This window comes from Mus musculus, chromosome 13, assembly GCF_000001635.26.
Source record: "Mus musculus strain C57BL/6J chromosome 13, GRCm38.p6 C57BL/6J".
NCBI lineage: Eukaryota > Metazoa > Chordata > Mammalia > Rodentia > Muridae > Mus > Mus musculus.
The window spans coordinates 66,005,170-66,013,352 of NC_000079.6; the positions used below are offsets into that span (position 1 = coordinate 66,005,170).

General features: G+C 42.6%; 1 pseudogene across 1 annotated transcript; it reads left to right on the plus strand.

Annotated features, from left to right (window-relative positions):
- The first annotated feature begins 2,470 nt into the window (after positions 1–2,470).
- On the plus strand, positions 2,471–6,852 carry Rybp-ps (annotated as a pseudogene). The gene has a single exon (XR_873606.3). The product of XR_873606.3 is annotated as an RING1 and YY1 binding protein, pseudogene (transcript).
- The last annotated feature ends 1,331 nt before the right edge of the window (positions 6,853–8,183 follow it).

Below are 8,183 nucleotides of genomic sequence, written 5' to 3' on the forward strand. Positions count from 1 at the left end.
ACTAAAATACAAGTGACTGAGTACACCTGTGAAAGACTTTTCTTGATTAATCAGTTGAAGTGTGAGGACTCACCCTAAATTCAGGTCTTTTTGAGAAGATCCACCTTTAAACCTGGGCCACATCTTCTGGTGGCAGCCTATAAAGAATGTGGAAGACAGAAACGTGATCTTTGCCTGCTTGCCCTCACTCTTTTTGGCAAGTTCATTCTTTCACTGACATTATGGCCTGCTTCTTTGGAATTCTGGCTTCTAATGAATACCAGCTGAGATATCAGCCTCATGGACTGAACAATTACTGGATTCTTTAACTTTTCATTGGAAGACAACAATTGTTGGATTAGCTGGACATTATAATCTGTAAGGCACTCTAATAGATTCCATTTATTTATCAAGTCACTCTATCAGTTCTGTTTCTCCAGAGAACCCTGACTAATACACTGGCCTACAACTTGCTATGCGGCTCATCCTGTCTTCCAATCACTGCGGATACAGATGTGGCCTACCATGCCTGGCTACTATTTTATGTTTAAAATCCATTTAGGCCATCTTTGCTATCTGAGAAAATAATACATGACAGGGTGCTTGCAGGAAATCAGGCAGAAAACCATGATATTGTTTGTGAGGAAATTGCCCTAGGCAGAAATGACAGTGAATGGTGAGCTAGTAAATGGTCTAATAACATGCTTATGCCTTTAGTGTGATATTTCCCCTGATCCTGACAAGTATTTTTAACTCTGAAGCTTCACCTCTGTGGTCCTGAGTCTAAACTTATCAGAAAAGCACACATACTGCTTTTGTCCCACAGACCAGGACTCTCCTGTCTCTTCAGTCCATTGAGTTTTTATATTGCAGATTGAGGGTGACCTTAAAGTCCTAATTCTATCACTTCTGTTCCAGTTGTTGAAGTTCTGTGAAAAATCTAAGTATTGCTCCAAATCGTCATCTCTTACTGAGGTAGAATTTATTACCCAACCCCTGATGCTGGGATTTCCCTGACCATTCCATTAACAAAATGTAGCAGAACTACTGATTTTTGACTTCTGAGGCTATGTTGTAATGCACTTTGTAGATTTTAGAGGAGTTTTCTAGAATGTTCATTATTGGGTCATCCTTCCTTTTGGAACCCACCCTCCAAGCCAAGCAGGGCTAAAATTCTTTAGAGACATACAGTATGACTGAGTTCCCAGCTGGCATCAACTGTCAGTCTTGGAGTATGTTATTTAGGACACAGAATCCTCACTGAGGGTCCATTTTTCTTTCACTGCTTCTATCAAAAATGTCCCCAGATGCTCTCAATAAGCACCAACCAGTAAAGAAGTAGAGAACAGAATCATTTAGTATCTGGACAATGGTGGTGCATGCCTTTAATTCCAGTAGAGGAGGCAGAGGCAAGTGGGATCTCTGAGTTTGAAGTCAGACTGGACTACTGAGTGAGTTCCAGGACAGCCAGAGCTACACAGAGAAACCTTGTATTATAAAACAATCAATCAATCAATCAACCAACCAACCAAACAAACAAACAAACAAACAAACATGCAATTGATTCTCCCAACTCCATCAATAGAAGGGTAAGAAATTATAGATATCGTAAAATACTTCTTTAAGTATTTTTTTTTAAGATTTATTGTCTGTATGTGTTTTGCCTGCATATATATATATGTAATATGTGCATGTCTGGTGCCTGCAGAGGTCAAAGAAGACGTCAGATCTCTTAGAACTGTGGTTGTAGGTGGTGGTGAGTCACTATATGGGTCCTAGGAACTGAATCTGATCTAAAATAGTAACAAGTATTGTTACTGGCTAAGCATTCTCTTCAGCCCTCATAAATTTTGGAAACATCAGAAAATGGAACTGATTTGTAGAACTTTACCTCCTAAAAGTATTGAGAAGCAATCTCTTTATGTAGCTCTGGCTGGTTTTGAACTAACAAAGATCCACTTGCCTCTGCCTCCTGAGTGTTTGGATTAAGGGTGAATGCCACTATGCCTAGATCCTGAGAGTCTTGACCCCTAGGGTTTTTTCTCCATCATAATTACCTTATTTTAGGCCTTTATCACTGTTTTTATGAAATATAGAGTGGTCTGGGAAGATGGTTAGTGGATAAAGGAGCTAAAAGGCAAGCCTAATAACCCAAGTTTGATCTGTAGATCATACAAGTTAGCAGAAGAGAGTTGTTCTATAACCTCCATATGCCCAATATGTAACTTAAAGATGTAAAATATATCAGGGTAGTAGTGCACATGCCTTTAATCCCAGCACTCATAAGGTAGGGGCAGGGAGATTTCTATGAGTTTAAGGCTAGCCTGGTCTACAGAGCTTCCAGGACAGCCAGGGCTCTGTTACACAGAAAAATGCTGTCTAAAAAAAAAAAAGAGACTAGTCTCGTCCGGAGACTGGCGGCGCCAGCGGCGGCGGCGGCGGCGGCGGCGGCTGGAGCTCGAGCCCAGCAGCGGAGGGCGGGCGTGCGGCGCGGGAGGGCGGGGGCCGCTCCGCGACGCTGCGGACCGCGCTTCTCCTCTGAGCGGCGGCGCGCGCAGCTGTGGGGCGCCGGGGGCCAGCCCGTCCATGACCATGGGCGACAAGAAGAGCCCGACCAGGCCAAAAAGACAAGCGAAACCTGCCGCAGACGAAGGCTTTTGGGATTGTAGCGTCTGCACCTTTAGGAACAGCGCCGAAGCCTTTAAATGCAGCATCTGCGATGTGCTGAAAGGCACCTCCACCAGGAAACCTCGCATCAATTCTCAGTTGGTGGCACAGCAGGTGGCACAGCAGTACGCCACTCCACCTCCCCCTAAGAAGGAGAAGAAGGAGAAGGTCGAAAAGCCTGACAAAGAAAAGCCGGAGAAAGACAAGGACATTAGCCCCAGTGTCACCAAGAAAAACACCAACAAGAAAACAAAACCAAAGTCTGATATTCTGAAAGATCCTCCTAGTGAAGCTAACAGCATACAGTCTGCTAATGCTACAACAAAGACCAGGGAAACAAACCACACCTCAAGGCCCCGGCTGAAGAATGTGGACAGGAGCACCGCACAGCAGTTGGCAGTAACTGTGGGCAACGTCACCGTCATTATCACAGACTTTAAGGAAAAGACTCGCTCCTCCTCCACATCCTCTTCCACAGTGACCTCCAGTGCAGGGTCAGAACAGCAGAACCAGAGCAGCTCGGGCTCAGAGAGCACAGACAAAGGCTCCTCCCGCTCCTCCACGCCAAAGGGCGACATGTCAGCAGTGAATGATGAATCTTTCTGAGATTGCACATGGAATTGTGAAACTATGAATCAGGGTATGAGATTCAAACCCTCCACCTGCCCATGCTGCTTGCACCCTGGAGAGTCTTCTGTGGACGACCTTGTAGTGACGCTACCAGGAGAGGTTCCGCTTGCCGTGGGCATCTGGCTACCAAGGAATTTCGTACCCTGACAGTTACTCTTGACACTTTTATGTATTCCATTGTTTTATATGATTTTCCTAACAATCATTTATAATTGGATGTGCTCCTGAATCTACTTTTTATATATATATAAAAAAAAATCTGCTGTGCACAATTTTCCATGTACATTACAACTGGTTTTGTTTCTGTTTTGTTGAAGAGGGTTGGGAGGGGGGAGGGAACTTTTATTTATTGTGTTCACAGACTCCATCCTGTCAGCATATCCTCTTAAATTTAGTTCTTTCTTCCAGCTATACTCTGTACTATCAGTTTTGATATAACTATATATATAAATATAAAATTATATATAAAGGGTTATTTGAAACCAATCCATGGCAACGCTGGTGCTTGATACACTGTGAAGTGAATACAACATTGAACAGTTGACACAGATCTGGGACAGTCCCTTCTATGAAAGTGCTGAAATATCATTAAAATCAGTCTTACATGAAGTATGTTCCAACCTGCGTGGGAACTTGACTCTCTCATCTGTCTTTAGAGTACTGGATAATATAAAAAATATATTTTTTAAACAATGTGATCTCAAATTTAAAGACTGCTCCAGATAGCCTGCATTTGCAATGGGCTAATTGACAAATGACAAGTGGTTCAGTTGGAGGGCTTTGACCATTCGGAAGTAACAAGACTAGCTCCAGAATGCCAAGTATTCGTGTAAATTATGGTTACATGTTAACATTGCTGTTTTTATTAAGCACTCATGAAAATATGGTGTTCTGTATCTCGAATTCCGGCCTTTTTCCAGACCTCTGCTCACGCCTGAGGTATATCTAGCAGCTGTCTTAGTTCTAGGGTTGCGGTAGTGCATCTTTGAATCCACACCACCCAGGGAAGCAGTCTACATCCCCTGTGGTGTTGCAGTGGTGGATTTTGTGATCATGGCCTGTTTTACTCCTCCTCCCGTACCCCGTCCTCCAAATCCTCACCCTACCAATGCAGTTGTTAGTCTTTCTTCTTAAAACCTACTATGGCTCATTTTATTAAACAAGGGTTGTCAACCTCACATCCAGACCTGACACGGAGATCTTCCAGTCTCTGGAGTCAGTTCTTAGTTCCTTGTGTGGGAAAGGATCGCAGGGGTGCATGGGCGAGTTGCAGGGAAAGCTCACTTCCCAGGAGAGTGAATGAATAGTAGGTGTTCTTTGTTGACTGAACTCTTGAAAGCTTTTCATTTTTACCATTTTAGGGGTAGGAGATAATGAAAGACCACTGATAATAGTTTATCATCCCATCCCAAGTCTCAGTGACTCTGCTTTGCTCTTAGGTTCAGGGTATCTCTCCTATCTGACTTAGCTTCATGTCCACCGAGTTTGTAGTGCTTAAGTCACATTAAGCATGTGGTGTTAACCTTCCTTTAGTTCATCACACTCAAGGACTCATAGGAGAGCGTGTAAGGGAACACCGAGTCTTGGTGGTAAAAGAACCGGGTTTGTTTAATAAAAGAATTTCTATGTGTGGAGGCAACAAGTTAAGAACATATTAACTTAACAGCTTGAATTGAGTAGCCAACAGGAATGGTTCCATTCACATTTACATTAAAACCAGTCATTTGATGCGCCGGAGTCTCTCCACAAAGGCAGTGCTATTTGTCAATGGGCTCCTGTTCTCGATGCATGGACAATGCTCCCCTCTTTTTAAAACAGTGCTTGTGTCTGGGATGCAAGCTGTACTTACCTTTTTAAATACCTTTTTAAAGTATTTATTAATGAACCAAAGGAAACCAGGTGCTTTCTGTAAGCATCAGAATATATAATACATAGTGATTTGACTATGAATTTTAAATCCACATTTTAATATTAGTGGGGTATTGCAAAGACATTCCTTCTAAAGTTTTAATATTCCTTTTATTAAGGGTCTCAGGGAGGGTTAATTAGTCAGCCATATTTATTTTCCAGAGGTGTAAGGAATTGCTAAGTTTTTTAATTAACTTTTTTAAAAAAAAATTAAATGCCACCAAATTCATGTGGATTGCACTGCTCTTTGAACCAATAAGTGTTGGTATGCACTTTGTTCAGAAACACTGTGTACTTTTTCAAAACGAGTTTCATGTAAAGTGATTGGACCCCCTAGATTAGTGGAAAAGGCTGATTTACCAGCTCCTCATAGGCTACTAATTCATTCATCGCTGGTGTCTTGGGTTTTCAGTTTTGCCTCCATGATAAATTAAAGAATGAGGAGAGGTGAAGGGAGGGAAGGACCACTTCAGAACTAGTGAACTTGCCTTGAGGTAGAAACTGCAGTGGTGGAGTCTAAGCAGTCAGATGTTCCTGGCCGCCCTGTCTCGGCTGTCGTGGGCTGCGTTGGGATAGAGAGGTGATAGGTGCCACACAATGCCATCCTCAGGCATGCATTCTGGAAATGGAATTCCTATTAGCTTCCTGCATTTACAGTTTGCCCTGCTATAGTACTCCGTAGGTAAAAACACTAGTGTAGCTTACAAAGAGACATTAAGAGGACCAGAAATACTTGGTATTCAGTGGCACAGAAAGAAAGCAGATTAAAACAAAAAGCACAGTGTTAAGGCTTGCAAGTTTCCCGTGCGTTTAGTACATGATCTTTCACACTCGTGTGCACACACACAGCTGAGCTGACATGCTCTGCCCGAGTCATGCAGTTGGGAAGGGGGAAAAGACATCTTGACACCCACGAGAATATTTTAATCAAAACCTTTCAGTTTGGATCTGGATACTTCAAAACATTGGCAGACGCTTCTGTGAGTTTAGCTCCACTAAGATGTCTCGCCTGCCTTATTAAGACCATTCTCAGTCTACATTTTTAAGCTGCCGTATCTTAAATTATTGAGAATTTATTAATTGCTGACTATATAATAACCTTTGCTTGTATGTTACGGAAAATGGTTTAAGAGCCAACATTTAGAGTGTGACAATGGAGCTGAACAGTTTCTAACGCGCAAGCAGTTCTGTTCTTGTGTATGACTTGTAACCTTAATTTACTGTGTAAAGATGGTTACATTATTTCCTTAGCTTTGTTTGTTGGAGACAGATAGCGAATGCTTGTTAAGTATGTCAACATAATCTCCCCTTGTGAACTTTTGTTAATGTCTTATACGAGCTCTCTTTTCCATTTGCCCAGAAAGGTGGCTTGTATAACGCTTTGGAAGTTTCTGCTCCGTCCGTCTTAGAGCTGACAGTCTGTTAGGTTTGTTTTCTCTTCATGCTAAAGTGTCGGTGGTTTTGTGAACTGGTCAGAAATTCACAGGTCTTAAATGTTTGGGGGAAATTTATATTGGACACTGCTCTTTGTCTAGCAAATAAAAGATGTTAATATATTCCTGTTATTGGCATGTGCACGACTGTTATTAGAAGCCACTTTATCATTTTCCTGCTTTAAATAGAAATGTCTATTTATGAATTCTGCTTGTAGTTTTTTCACAAATAAAATAGTAAAATTTAAAAAAAAAAAAAAGATGGAAAATATATGTGTCTTAGAGTTACTATTGCTGTGAAGAAACACCATGACCCAAAGCACCTTGGAGAAGAAAGGGTTTATTTCATTAAAGTTCCTTAAAAGAGTTCACCATCAAAAGCAGTGAGGGCAGGAACTCAAGTAGGGCAGGAAGCTGGAGGCAGCAGCTGATGCAGAGGTTGTGGAGGAGCCTGGCTCACTGCAGCGATTTCTGTGGCTTTTTCAGTCTGCTTTCTTATAGAACCCAGGACTGTTGGGAGCCGCGCCCACATTCGCCGTTACAAGATGGCGCTGACAGCTGTGTTCTAAGTGGTAAACAAATAATCTGCGCATGTGCCAAGGGTATTTTGTGACTACTTGTACTCTGCCTTCCCCGTGACGTCAACTCGGCCGATGGGCTGCAGCCAATCAGGGAGTGACACGTCCGAGGCGAAGGATAATTCTCCTTAAGAGGGACAGGGTTTCGTTTTCTCTCTCTCTTGCTTCTTGCACTCCTGCTCCTAAAGATGTAAGCAATAAAGCTTTGCCGCAGAAGATTCTGGTCTGTTGCGTCTTTCCTGGCCGGTCGTGAGAACGCGTCTAATAACAATTGGTGCCGAATTCCGGGACGAGAAAAAACTCGGGACTGGCGCAGGGAAGATCCCTCATTCCAGAACCAGAACTGCGGGTCGCGGTGATAGAGGTTCCCGTAAAGCAGACTGTTAAGAAGGATTCAACTGTATGAATTCAGAACTTTTCAGCTGGGGAACGAGAGTACCAGTGAGTACAGCTTTACGAGGTAAGTCTGGTCTTGAACTTTCTAAGGAAATTCAAGACAGTCTATCAGAAGTAAAGTGGAATATGTTTGGCCTTGAATTTTTTCTGGTGTTAGGAGCCCTTTTGTTCCTTTTCACATGTTATCAAGTGATTAAGATAGGGCTGAAAATTCTAGAGGAAATTCAGGACAAGCTATCAGAAGTAAAGTGGGGAGAGAGAGTAGGAACAAAGAGAAAATATGGTACACAAAATAAGTATACAGGCCTTTCCAAGGGTCTTGAACCCGAGGAAAAGTTAAGGTTAGGTAGGAATACCTGGAGAGAGATTAGAAGAAAAAGAGGAAAAAGGGAAAAGAAGAAAGATCAATTAGCGGAGGTCTCTAGGAAAAGGAGCCTGTGCTCATCGCTGGATGGGCTCGGGGAGCCAGCTCTTAGTAGCTCTGAAGCAGGTGAAGAATCCTCCTCTGAGGAAACAGACTGGGAGGAAGAAGCAGCTCATTATGAGAAAAAAGGGTACCAGCCAGGTAAAGTGCTAGCTAATCAGTTAAGGA